The sequence below is a fragment of the Manduca sexta genome, chromosome 27 (assembly GCF_014839805.1).
Source record: "Manduca sexta isolate Smith_Timp_Sample1 chromosome 27, JHU_Msex_v1.0, whole genome shotgun sequence".
In the NCBI taxonomy this organism is placed as follows: Eukaryota; Metazoa; Arthropoda; class Insecta; order Lepidoptera; family Sphingidae; genus Manduca; species Manduca sexta.
The window spans coordinates 2,607,557-2,620,279 of NC_051141.1; the positions used below are offsets into that span (position 1 = coordinate 2,607,557).

A 12,723-nucleotide genomic window follows, 5' to 3' on the forward strand; every position below is an offset into this window, starting at 1 on the left:
ATAATCACAAAGTCATACAAACCTGTAAAATCTTTATAAAATAATTAAGTATAATCAGCTTCCAATAAATTTATTGGCAGATCAAGACTCAAGGATATTACAAAGTAAACAATACAGTTAGTAATGCAAAGTAATACGAAGTCTTCTATCGACGTTCATTAAGGCTGACCGTACGTACTTCCATCAAAGGACTATCGTATAAATGTATTTATATTGGGGAGACAGGGGACAGGGCGCAGCGCGATGCGATGAAGCCGCCCTTGACAGGTACAAAAGTGACGACGCTCCCCTACCCGCAAAACCGGAGGCACCGTTCGGTCTATGCCAGGGCTTCCCAAATGGGCGCGCGTACTGAAAGTACGTCAGTATACTTTGAGGGTAAATAAACTAATACAGAACCCGATCGCGAATGGAAAAGAAAAATATGGAAAAATAATGAATTACATATAAGTAACTTACATTTTTCTTTCGTATCATTTTATAAATGAGGATGTTGTTTCTGCTTATTTAATTCGACGAAGGGCAAATTTGAATAACTCTGGCCTTTATCCATCACAAAACACGATCATTGACCAGTCAACTGAACAAATTAGCAATCGAACAAACTGGCGAACCACATAAATGCAAATTATTTTGCGGTTGTGAGTGTATCGGAATCAGTTAGCGCGTATATCGCTGACTGGATCAATTTCAATTGCAAATTAGCCGTTGACTTGCTACTAAAATGCAAGGTAAAAGTCAGTGTGCAAAACCCTCAGAATGGCGGTCTCATTGGGCGGTTTATAATAGTGTAATATAGTCAGGAAGCGGTCAAAGGGAGTATGAGGGGTTGCGAACGGGGCAACAGCTCAGGACCTGGAGCATGCAAGGGGTACAAAGAAAAATGACCCTCCTTTAGCAATCGGATAAACAACCTAGCAAAGGTCTGCCAAACAAAGCCTCACAGTGGTTAATAACTTTTCTGCAAGCTATGATAATTACCCGGCTAAATTAGATTTGACTTTTGGAAGAGCTACTTCTAATACTATTTGGAATCAATGCTAACCCACCTCCGCCGAGATACTATATAACATTGTCTTACTCTTTACTAAGGGGTTCCATCTTAATTTCACGACCATGTCACTCCGTAATATTATATGTTTTATAGCTGTATTAGCACAATACCTGCATAATGCGAATTTTAAGAATTTCGGCGCGAAATTTTGTCAATTTTTGTAAATATTTGCCAATGCTCGCGAAAGGCGAAACTAAAGCAATACTTTGTATAAAACAATGCACCCACAGAGAAGAAGAATTAGTTCATATTCCCAGTGAACCCAATCCTTCATATACTAATTATAGCAAACCGCGGGTGTTGTGAACAACAGCTTTTTACGAAGTTGAAATTTTATTATTTGAATACCTGGCTCGCGGGTAAATTCGCAACGCACGTTGAATGTCAAAGGGAAGGGAGCCTGTAGCAAACCGGTTGCCAAACTATTTACAAAAATCCTTTATAAGGTTTTCTGCAATTTTGTTTTTGGTACATTTGATAGACACCTGGTTTACGAACTGTGAAAAAAATCTGTTTTACAATCAATTTCTGACAGTCAACAAACGGACCGTCTGACAGTTTAATTTTAAACCAAAGAACAAAACTTCGATGGTATTTGTATATTCAAATAATCGGGCAGGAAAAATATGTTTTTTTAGATTTTCCAAGTTATTTCGGGCCTTTCTTGATACAGTATTACAGTGGTTATTAAAATTATATTAGTAAAATCATTTCATTATTACTTTTTATAAACCCACAGTGGCTACCCACAGTTTAGTGATAAATATTATTAATATTATAAATGCCAATTTTTGAAAATGTTTGGATGTTTGTTAAAAGTAAACGCAGAAGTAGAAGGACAGATTTGATAGTGCAATATACACACTCACATCTTTTTATCTCCAAAGGAATAGGCAGAAGCGCAAGTCGTGTACCCACTTTCCACCGTGTGTATTCCGTCCCATAATGTGATACCGGGCAAGCATTTCATATTAGGTACAATTTTCAAAATTCAGGCAGATACTAAGTAGAAAAACGCACGATCGTTTTGCCCGATCCTAGGATCGAACTCGAGACCTGCAGTTGAACTGTAGTATAACTACTCTACCAAAGCAATAGTAATGGAATAATAGGTTGTAATTCTATTTTTAAATACGCTAAAAGAATCATATTAAAAAATAGAATATCACTCATTCAATAATCATATTCGAGAACAATGCAAAGATCAATAAAAGGCTGTTATTCTATTTTTAAATGCTCTAAAAGAATCATAATATTTCAAAATACAATATTACTCTTCAATGATCATATTCGAGAAGAATGCAAAGATCAATTATAATAGGTGCATGAAACTAAAAGTGAATTCTGTATCCAATTTAGAAACATTGTTTTGGCGTGATTTTCACTGCATCATACTGATGATACTAAAAATACATCAATAACACGCAGTGTTTTTGTAGCATTCTGAATGGAGCGGTAAAGAATGATTCAACATTAAAATATGTATATATGTATTTGCAATATTGTATGTATGTGAATTTAATAAATGCATACCTGTGTAGTAAAGAGTCGGACATCCACGTCCCATTGAATTTATTTCCGTCTCACTATTATTAAGACTACGAATCCATATTGTAAATAACATCCAATTTGTAACTTTTACCGTTCAATTTGGCTATATATGAAAAAACAGACTTCAAATGAAAAATGTTCGACTTTCATACAAAATGTCTCGTTGGCCGATATTATATTTGGATTTACTGTATTTACTAGATTAGAGCGGACGACCGCTTTACCCACAGCAGTCGCTTGGGCATACCAAAATACAGAACTTCTGCACGTAACATATTGATAAAATATGTTTTGTTTCTCTAGCTATCTGTATTTCATTTCCTACTTACGCTCAGATAAACTAGATTCATATTATAAATGTATATTAAAATTTAACTATTTTTCGACTTTAACCGCGGTTTTAATATTTCAGTTTTCTCCCGCCATTTCGAAGACTTTGCAGCCTTCATGGTCACGGGGGGGACTGGCTATTATATGTATATTGATATATACTTATGTCGGAGGAAGCTATGTGTCCGGTTGATTATTGTTTGCGTGCATAACGCGAAATAATTGTTAATCTAATTTTATTTGATTTGCTACATTTTTCTTTTACTTAAAACCTTACGCGTTAGCAATAATGTAATAAAAGTTTATTTTAAAATTATAATTTACGAAACGACCAATCAGAGCAAGGCACGTGCCTCGAGCGGGGTTGAGGCGCCATCTTTCCTATTCAGGTAGGCCATGAGTGCATTGGACACACGTTGGAGGATTCATGATAGTGACTGATCGAGTTGGATCGTTGAGTATATTTGTTGGTTAAAGTACTCGGTCTTAATTGTCCACTTTTCTATCGTCATTATTGTACAGTGACAAACATTGTTTAATTTAAATTCAGATATAAAAATATCTGCGATCATTGTGTTTTGTGCTTGCATTTTACCCTGATGACGCTCACTAAGTCCGCAACCACTAATGATGATGTCGACGGGAATAATGCTTCTCTGACATATATATTATACATAATAGTATGCAGTTCGATTATCGGAATAAAATGGTTTTCCGACATCTATGTCCCCCAATTATTTATCTATTAGCTCATGCCTGCTGCTCCATCTCCGTAATAAAGATTTTTCGGGATAAATATTTTCCCGGGATAAAAGTAGCCTATAGCGCTCAAGAGTAATAGAGATTCATATAAGTGAAAAATAATAAATCAAAATCAATTTATAAATTCGCACCTTTAGAATTACAATGACGTTAGTGCAAAAAATACATTAAATTGCCTGTATAATCCATATCATTTACAACATTAACTTTCGTGTAATTACCGAAAGTCAAAGTTGTATTCCATTGTTTGTCAATTTGTCAATTGAACGGTTTTTTGCACTTGCGTCATTTTTATACTCACTGCCTTGGTGGCGTAATTGTACTGCATGAGCGTTACGGCAGCGCTCTGAGGTCCTGGGTTCGAATACCGGATCGGGCAAAGTGATATTTGGGTTTTTCTGCTCAATATCAGCCCGGAATCTGGAATTTGTGCCCGATATGGCGATAGGTACGCCCCCTATCACATCCTGAGACGGAACACACTTGGCGAAAAGCGGGTGCCCTGGTTGCACCTCTGTATACCCCTTCGGGGATAAATGCGTGATGGTGTGTGTGTGTGTCATTTTTATTCTAAAGGTTTATTGCTGAGATTAACGCGTTAAACGAATTCTTCAGCTTTATATACTGCGTTTTATTGATTCGATTAAGAAACAAACGGTGTTATTAAAAAGGCTCACTTATCTTACTTGTATATAGTTCCCTTTACATACTGGTATTTCATTAAGGACAGACATTACGCGACAAGGCCGAGAAGGACAAAAAATATCAGGTAATCGACGCTCTAGTGCTGGGATGGAGAACCTTTAACGGTTAACAGGCCTTTATTTATAAAAAAAAAATATAACCTATAACGAACCATCTAGGACCAGTTTTATATAAGCGAGTGCCCCTTTTATGACCCATCTATGTCTTTTTTGATAAAATAATAAATTATCGTATATAAACGGAGTTAGTTTTTATTAGGAAATTACACGAGTTGAAGCGTGAAGGAAGACAGAGCGTACAGTTTTGTTTTTAGAAGAAACCTATGCAGTCTGAATAAATTACATTAACAAGGAGGTTGCGTTCATATTTCGTCATTTTTTTCTTTTTTTTTATCGGTGATCGGCATAGTGGCTTCATTGCACCTGATGTTAAGCGAAGTGAAGCTCAAAGAAAGATACAGTGCTCGAATTATTTTGTCGCGTACCACCACTGCCATTGGTTCGCCGTCCCCTCCTAGTGTAAACGCATACGTGCCAGGATAAAACATAACCCACCTGTCCCTACACTTGTATCACTACGTCATGCTATTCCCGTTATAGTATTGATGAAATTTGCCAAGAAACATACAATGTTGAAGTATTTTGATGAGTAATATTTGATATATTTAGCTATGAGTCTTATAAAGGGCATAGTATTAGCTACTATCGTAATACCGTTGCTCTGCTCTGCTCTTTTATCGAGATGGGAGGAGTCTAATAAACGGTGAGTTTATGGTACACTTGCTCAATACTCTTTGTGCTTGAGTGAAACCTTCTAAGTGCAAAACGGAGTCGGAACAGAGTTGCCTAACGAATATTCGATATAACTTTTACATATATGCTTGATGAAACAGTAGATAGTAAGAAATAGTCTCTCGAAACCACAATCATTACATATTAGGATCAGAAAATAAAGCCCTTAACAAAGATAGTCAGATGAAACTTAAGGAATAGAGTTCGGTACTCCGCTGTCATCACTTCATCTTAATTCAGATGATAATTATTTTCAACATGACGCTGATTATTCGTAACCAATAAGTTTTTATTTCAAATGGCCTTATATCAAAGGTAGAATTGAAAGTAGTTTGAAAATAGCTATTAGAAAAGTATACCAGTGAAACATAAAAATACAGATGGATTCAAAGAAAACATTAATATTATTAGCAAATAAAAAATATAAGGAAAATATTCAATTATATCGAAACGTAGAAGAATAACAGACCGGAATACACTAACAGATAATTTCTAATTGGCACAACCGTTAATATTGAAATAGGTTACATTAGCAACAAGAAATGGTAAAAAAATTGAAAAAAAAAACACTATCAAATACAAATATTTTACAAAAAAGGTCGGTTACAAAATATTTTTCAATTACGGACGCATAAAAACGACTGTTTTTCAATAAAGAAAGAATGCAAATATTTTATATTTCAAATTTAAAATTTTACTGCAATATTTTGTTTGATTTCCTTTCATTTGACAAATTCTTTATTCAAAATAACAAAACTGGCAACTAGAAAACCTATCGTTCGTTTGTGCCCAAACTATACAGATTCCGATGGAACTCACCAAAATAGAATTTAAGATCTATAAAACGTCACGGTAATTTGTGATTACGTTCCATATCGTAGAGTAATGACATATAAATAACAGTTGATGACCAGTTAATTAAGAAGTTGGCAATTTATTGACGATGACACAAAATATTAAATGTGAACATGTCTCAAATTAATTGTGAACATGTCTCAAATGAATTGTATCATAAACATTTAATTTGTTATTCTAAAAACATCATAGTTTTTTAAACACTTCCTTTTTATCGGGATTTAAGATGAGTTTATTACTAAAATTACCTTGGTTATCATAAACAAAATATATAAAATTTGGAAAAAATATAAACCAAAACCGTTCGGAACTAGAAAGCTCGTACCATACAGAGAGTAGAGACTTAATGTAATTGCTACATGAAGCACGTTGACTGCACTTGCCTATATAGATGCAATTTTTTTTATAAAGTCCAGTTCATAGAAGTGTGCCAAATTTTTAGTTTTCTAGTAAACAGTAAATATTTATATTACATCGGCAGAGATCTTTGACAGTTCTAGGTGACCGGCAAGCGACGCGACTTCCTGTAAATACCGTACTTCATTTTTCAGACAAGGAAATCATTCGGAACAAAAGTCAGTATATTTCGGTGTAGCTCACGTTTAAACATAGTCTCGCCCACGCTGCTCACGCGCCGAACCGCCGCCACTCGACTGCCCAGTCCTATTTGCTTTCTCGACGCCTATACACGCTCCAGGTTAGTCCAAATTTTAAACTAGTAACTCTTTGTGAACTTTACCTAAGCGAATTCCACTTCTACACTACTGATTGCTGTGCGACGCTTTTTTTATTCAACCAGTGTTTTGTTTACGGTATTTGTGTCAACTCGTTCCATTTTCGAAATTAAATTTTAGAATGTTTTACCGGTAATGTGCGTTCGGATATCGAATGTGCGATTATTTTTAGCTCTGCCGTTCAACATACAGCCAGTGCACATTACAATACCCCAAGTCAGGCGAACAAAAACCGGGTTTTCGATACTAAAAATATCCACATATCGAATGTTTGCGAATTCTATTTCGAATTTGTACCAGTGTGAGCGGCGAGTACGAGACTGAAAAATATAATCCATTAAAGTGTATTGAATGACGAGCGTTTTAGTTGTGGCGGGAATTGTGGACGCCGGATTATATAATTTATTTGGTGCAAGACAAGTCGCTGCGGCCGTCGCATTAGTAAACATCCAGCTGTTTATAAAAACGTTCGTGGAATCTCATTGAATATCTTCCTGCCGGTGCGTGCCAAGATATCACTTTTTTTTGTGCAGATTAATTACATAAAATTACGTCAGGTCTTACGGCCGGCTACTTGTCTTCTCAAATAAAAATGCGCTGGCTCTATTTTCGTACATTTTCTGGTGTTATTAGTTTACATTAACAGTTTAGTTTCGCTAACAGGATATTACGTATTGTTCATGCGCATGCGCTATCTCTGTTTTTAATGTTCATTATATTGTTTTTACGAGTGATTTCATGAATCTGACGTTGTATTATAAAAACTACTTTGAATTTTTATTGAATTATACTATATAGTACATACTATTGAATGCCGTCAATGTTCTGAATCAACAATATTTAGCCAATATCGAAATAAAGAATTATCTATGGAAGACTCGGTATTTGCCACAATTAATCAGTAGTTGTAAAAAATTGAGTGGAACGCAAATTATTTTGTGGAAAAAAAATATTTTTCGTTGTAATTGGGTGTTTCAAAATGATAATTCACGATCGCAGGATCGATGGAATGAAATTCTTTGATTCGATCAAAATATTTGACATATTTGATACTGTTGAGATATTCGAACGCACCTCCCTACCTGAACTGGTTTCATCGGATAAATAATTACAAACATTTGGTACTTTTATACTCAATCAGATGTGAGAAACATTTTAATTAAATTTTTGTTTTTGATATGGAGTGTTCTGAATTTCTTTTGAATTTACTTTTTCGTTTAATACTCTTTATGTTGCGACAATTAAATTCATGTCTACGGTGGCCGTATCTGTGTCGAATAAATGTGTAGTTGTTTAATAATTATATCAACTAAGGTACCTAAGGAACAAAACTAAGAAATCGGTTGATTTGAAGTAGTTTTTGATAGTATTTGCGAAAATTGATGTTCGTGGCGTTTTAATAAATTTCTGAGAACAAAGTATTTTACAGATATATTATAAGTTTTTTCATTAAACAAATAGCAAAGGAAATATTGTTCATAAAATTAAAATTGACTTATCAAACACCACACTAACTTATACACTGTCCTGTTATATACTGTCCCACTGCTGGGCACGGGCCTCTTCTATACCACACTAGCTCAGTGGAAATTACATACTCATATTTCAATTACATTTTGTTTTCCATAACTATAATTTAACATAAAGTATTTCCTATATTTTACAAAGTATTTTATTATAAACGAAAATTAATGTTAACTAAAATTGATAAAATAAATACATTATATCAGAGTTAGTATTTATCATTTGATTAGTAAAGTACATAAAGGAACTAGAGCGCAACTAATTAATATAACTGGCAGCTTTAGCATTTAATTCGAATAATGTGAGCACGAAATAATGGTAATGGAAATATTTATTATTTGATACGTTAGAAATTAATTTTATTAAATACGGTTAATGTTTTGTGGAAAGATAAAAAATAAACAAATATATTAAAGAATATTGAGTACAAAACGTTTTAAGATTCGCAGACGGAGATGACTTCAATGTCGTCGTTCCAATATGTCGCTAATTAAAAGTGAAAAAGGTCTTTTTTGCGATAAATATAAGATTTGATAAAATAAAGATAAAATATATTCTTTTCGATTTGTATAAAATGTGTATAATTTTTTTTAATGTTTTTGAACACTCCAATAACGAGACGGGCAGTTTGCTCGCTTGATGGTAAGCTTTGCCACGCCCAAACTAAAACAAACCCGCACCGTAATACAGAGATACACAGACGAGTGCATTTTATGATTACTTTAAATTACGAGACGAGCGTGTCGTTCGCCTGATGGTAAGCGATACGACCGCCCATAAACAATAGAAACACCATCTAACACTTTAAATCACAAAGTATTTTTGTATATTCCACTGTGCTCGCCATCCTAAGATATGAGAAGTTAAGTCTTATTATGTCATGGAACACAACAGTGACTACACACTGCTGCTTGACGGCAGAAATAGACATTGCGGTGGTACCTACCCAAGCGGACTCTCACATATAACAGCACCACCTAGCACCAGTGCACACAAGATATCTACCGTAAAATATATTCCAATATTCTTTATTCTAACATATATTATAACTAAAACAGTCGAGGTCATTATGTGTTTAGTGGTTCCGGACAATATTCAATTTTAATAACTACGACTATTTGTGCATATACAATACGCTTAGTCAAAAATTTGGTAAACAAGTCTGACTCTCATCAGCATAGCACCTATTCATGAAACACGAGTAATTAAAATCTGGCCATATAACCGTCAGCCCATTGAAAATCATATTTTGACTTATGAATAGAAATGCTACATGAAAATCAATTTGTTTTTTTGCATTACTTCATCGTTGTATTAATATAATGCCATAGGTAATATTATAAATATGAAATGGCTCTTAATTGCGAGCTTTCCCGCTTATATTTCAATTTGTGACATAATTTTAAAATAGTATATATATTTGGGTTGAAGTTACTTTGTATGACATTTTATCAAAATCCGTCCAATGGTGTAACCGCGAAAGTTTAGTAGACTGACAAAGTTAGGTTAGGTTAAATAGAGTAAAAGCATTTGATACCCTATCTCTTTCTATTTCTACCACCAAGTACATGTGCTTCCTACATAAATTACAATTCGATATTGTGTTTTTTTAAAAGCAAGAAGGAAAGTAGAAAAGTATATAAATTAGTTGCCAAAGATAATTATATATTTCGCCTTTGATATGAAACTGAAAACAGAAACTATAAATAATAAAAACAAACCTTGTTTAAATTTAGAATATGCGTCTGGCGTTTCCAATATCAGACAATTATCAATACCGAACAGAAACCAACCAGTAACAATAATTTTATATTCAAAATGAAATATTTAAAAGCAATCGGAAATATCTAAATTCAAGAGAGTTCTATTTCTTTTTCAAACAACGATCTCTAAATAAAAAATATAGAAATGTTGAAAGCATTTTTAGTCAATATGAAAACTAAAGCTTATTTTTACGATGGAATAATTTAAACTAGTGGTCATCCAGTACTCGAAATTCAAACGTAGAGTTTAATATATTTGTAACACATATTATGCATAAATTTTATTTTACACTCCTGTATACGAATTATAGTTATGCCAAATCTCAGTCCTCAATAAACATAATGTGCTTAAAAAGGTTCACAAAGGTTTTTTTTATAGTAGATACTTATTGTCAAAATGTATAACGTTTAACGAAATATTTATCTTCAAAGATTTGTAACTGGCAACATAAAGAGTAACAAAATCTTTTTATCCGTTATCATAGACAATCATATTTTCCCGTCTTTGAGATATATTTGTTTTAAAAATAGAACGTTCAGGTCAATTGTTATTATTTAGTCTCTGGGAACAATATCTACCTTATTTATCTTTGATCCACCCTAAAGTTGCCAGGGAGAGAATGCCTACGGTATTAAGTCAGCCTATGTACAAAATTTTATTGTATATGAAGTGCAAATAAATAAACAATACTGATGTTACGATTTATGTTTCAAAACTCCTCTAGATTTATTGTTTGACCACAAAATGTTACTAATAGTCCGGCACCAATTGAAAAATCTCTATTGATGCACTGTCAGGATTTTTAATATTTAAATAACAAATATCGTATGCGAAAATCCGGTTACACGGAATATAACGCTATATTGGTATTATTTTAGCTGTTTTTTAGATTTAAATTACGAGGAACTCGCCCATTGATATTTACTCACTGTATTCGGTAGCAAATGAAAATTTCGGCAGAAGCAAACCAAACAGCCTGGGGTCCGGTGATATTACAAATATTGCTGCATAACATCGGTGCAAAATTCAACAGTGCGTCAATTTCAGTGACCATTTCAGATGTGAACGCAATTTGTGGTAAATTTTCCCGCATGTCTTTTTATTGAATACTAGTGACTCGCCCCGGCTTCGCGCGGGTCATAATAATCTATAGATGACTTCTGATGGCCCGAACACTAAACTTCTCAAGATCACTCGATGGCTTAACGTGAATTTCCCAAAAACTATCATTAAAATCACTCCAACCATTTTGGAGTCCATAGAGGACATACAAACATTTATTTTTTAATTTATTAAACATTAATTTTCAAAGATAATAATACTTACAATATATATATCATGGATATTTCGGCCTTTAAAATTTAATATGACGAAATTTTAAAGGCAGAAATATCCATGATTATTAATTATTTTTACGTTTTTCTTTCAACTGCGAGAACTAATCACTAACTAGACGTAAATTTAAATTCTTTACTTGCCAATACTTGTTTAGTTACCCAGATTAAAGGTGAAACAAAATGTATGAAAATGGACCTTGAGGTATCGCCTTAAGACAACTTCTCATGCGGTCTAAAGCTTAGCGTCAATTAAAGCTTAGTCAAATCGCGTATTTTTTATGCGCAGTTTTGGCGCGACGCGGCGCTTTCCTAACGCAATATCTTAGTAAATTGACGGGAATTGAGGTAAACAAACAAGTCCACGTACTAGTTTGCAACGTGGGAGAGTTCGTGTGCTCCCTTGTGTCACGTATGCCTCGCACATTGACATCAGACGCGTTTATCAATTATGAGGTGCACTAGTGTACAATATTTATTACACTGGTCGCACAAAATATAAGTACAAATGATACTTCCTTCATTTACTTCCCTTCCCTCGACCTTCAATGCTTGGGACATATGTGAAAATATTGCGCATAATGAAATTCCTATTTCCTTCGTTTTCATATAAATTCAAGTGTTAATGTGGCATAGGTGGCGTACGTGGATTCATGTTATGTGCCTTCAAACACCGCGAACAAATATTCTAAGGTTTGCGCCCTTGTCATGGGCCATACGATTGCTTAACACTATATCTCAGAACTTGGATATATTATATGTAACCTGTCAGAATTCACTGAAAGGGCTCATAAATGTATTGAAATAAATTGTTAAAATTAAATCTGTATACATAACGTAACATCGCATTAGTTTCAACTGTTATGGTTTTACAATATATGTATAAATAAATGAACAATGTTGTTTTATACCTTTAATTCGGTTCTAGAGTTAGCGCAACCTAGTCGACGCTCAGCATAATATTTTAGAGGATACAAGATCATGTCTATCGCCTCGCTTGTCAGGGAGTTGTCAGTTGTCTCTGTTCCGCTCGGTGTCAGCTCGAAATGCTAACCTGATTTTTTAGATTATTTTAGTTAGAGATTATCGACTTGGTTTCTTACAGTACATATACACTGTGTTGCCTATTATTACTATTGTCTATTCTGTGTCTGTAGACAGAAGTACAACACGGTACTCTCTTCTCTAATCTTATTTAAAGCCAGCGACGATATATGGTCGCTGTTTAAAGCCCTCCTTCAAGCAAATGGCCTTGAGCATGCGTTTTATATATTTACGGCGCACAAGTTACAGGCGAGAATATTCGAAGAGTTACGAAT

At 34.1% G+C, this 12,723-nt stretch overlaps 1 protein-coding gene across 1 annotated transcript in view; it reads left to right on the forward strand.

Moving 5' to 3' along the window:
- Window positions 1-6,589: 6,589 nt before the first annotated feature.
- The window catches only part of LOC115448523, a 36,356-nt gene continuing 30,222 nt past the window's right edge, over window positions 6,590-12,723 (forward strand). The window contains exon 1 of the mRNA XM_030175973.2: window positions 6,590-6,745. The gene's annotated coding sequence lies outside the window, so the exon portion shown is untranslated. The remainder of the gene's footprint in view (window positions 6,746-12,723) is intronic.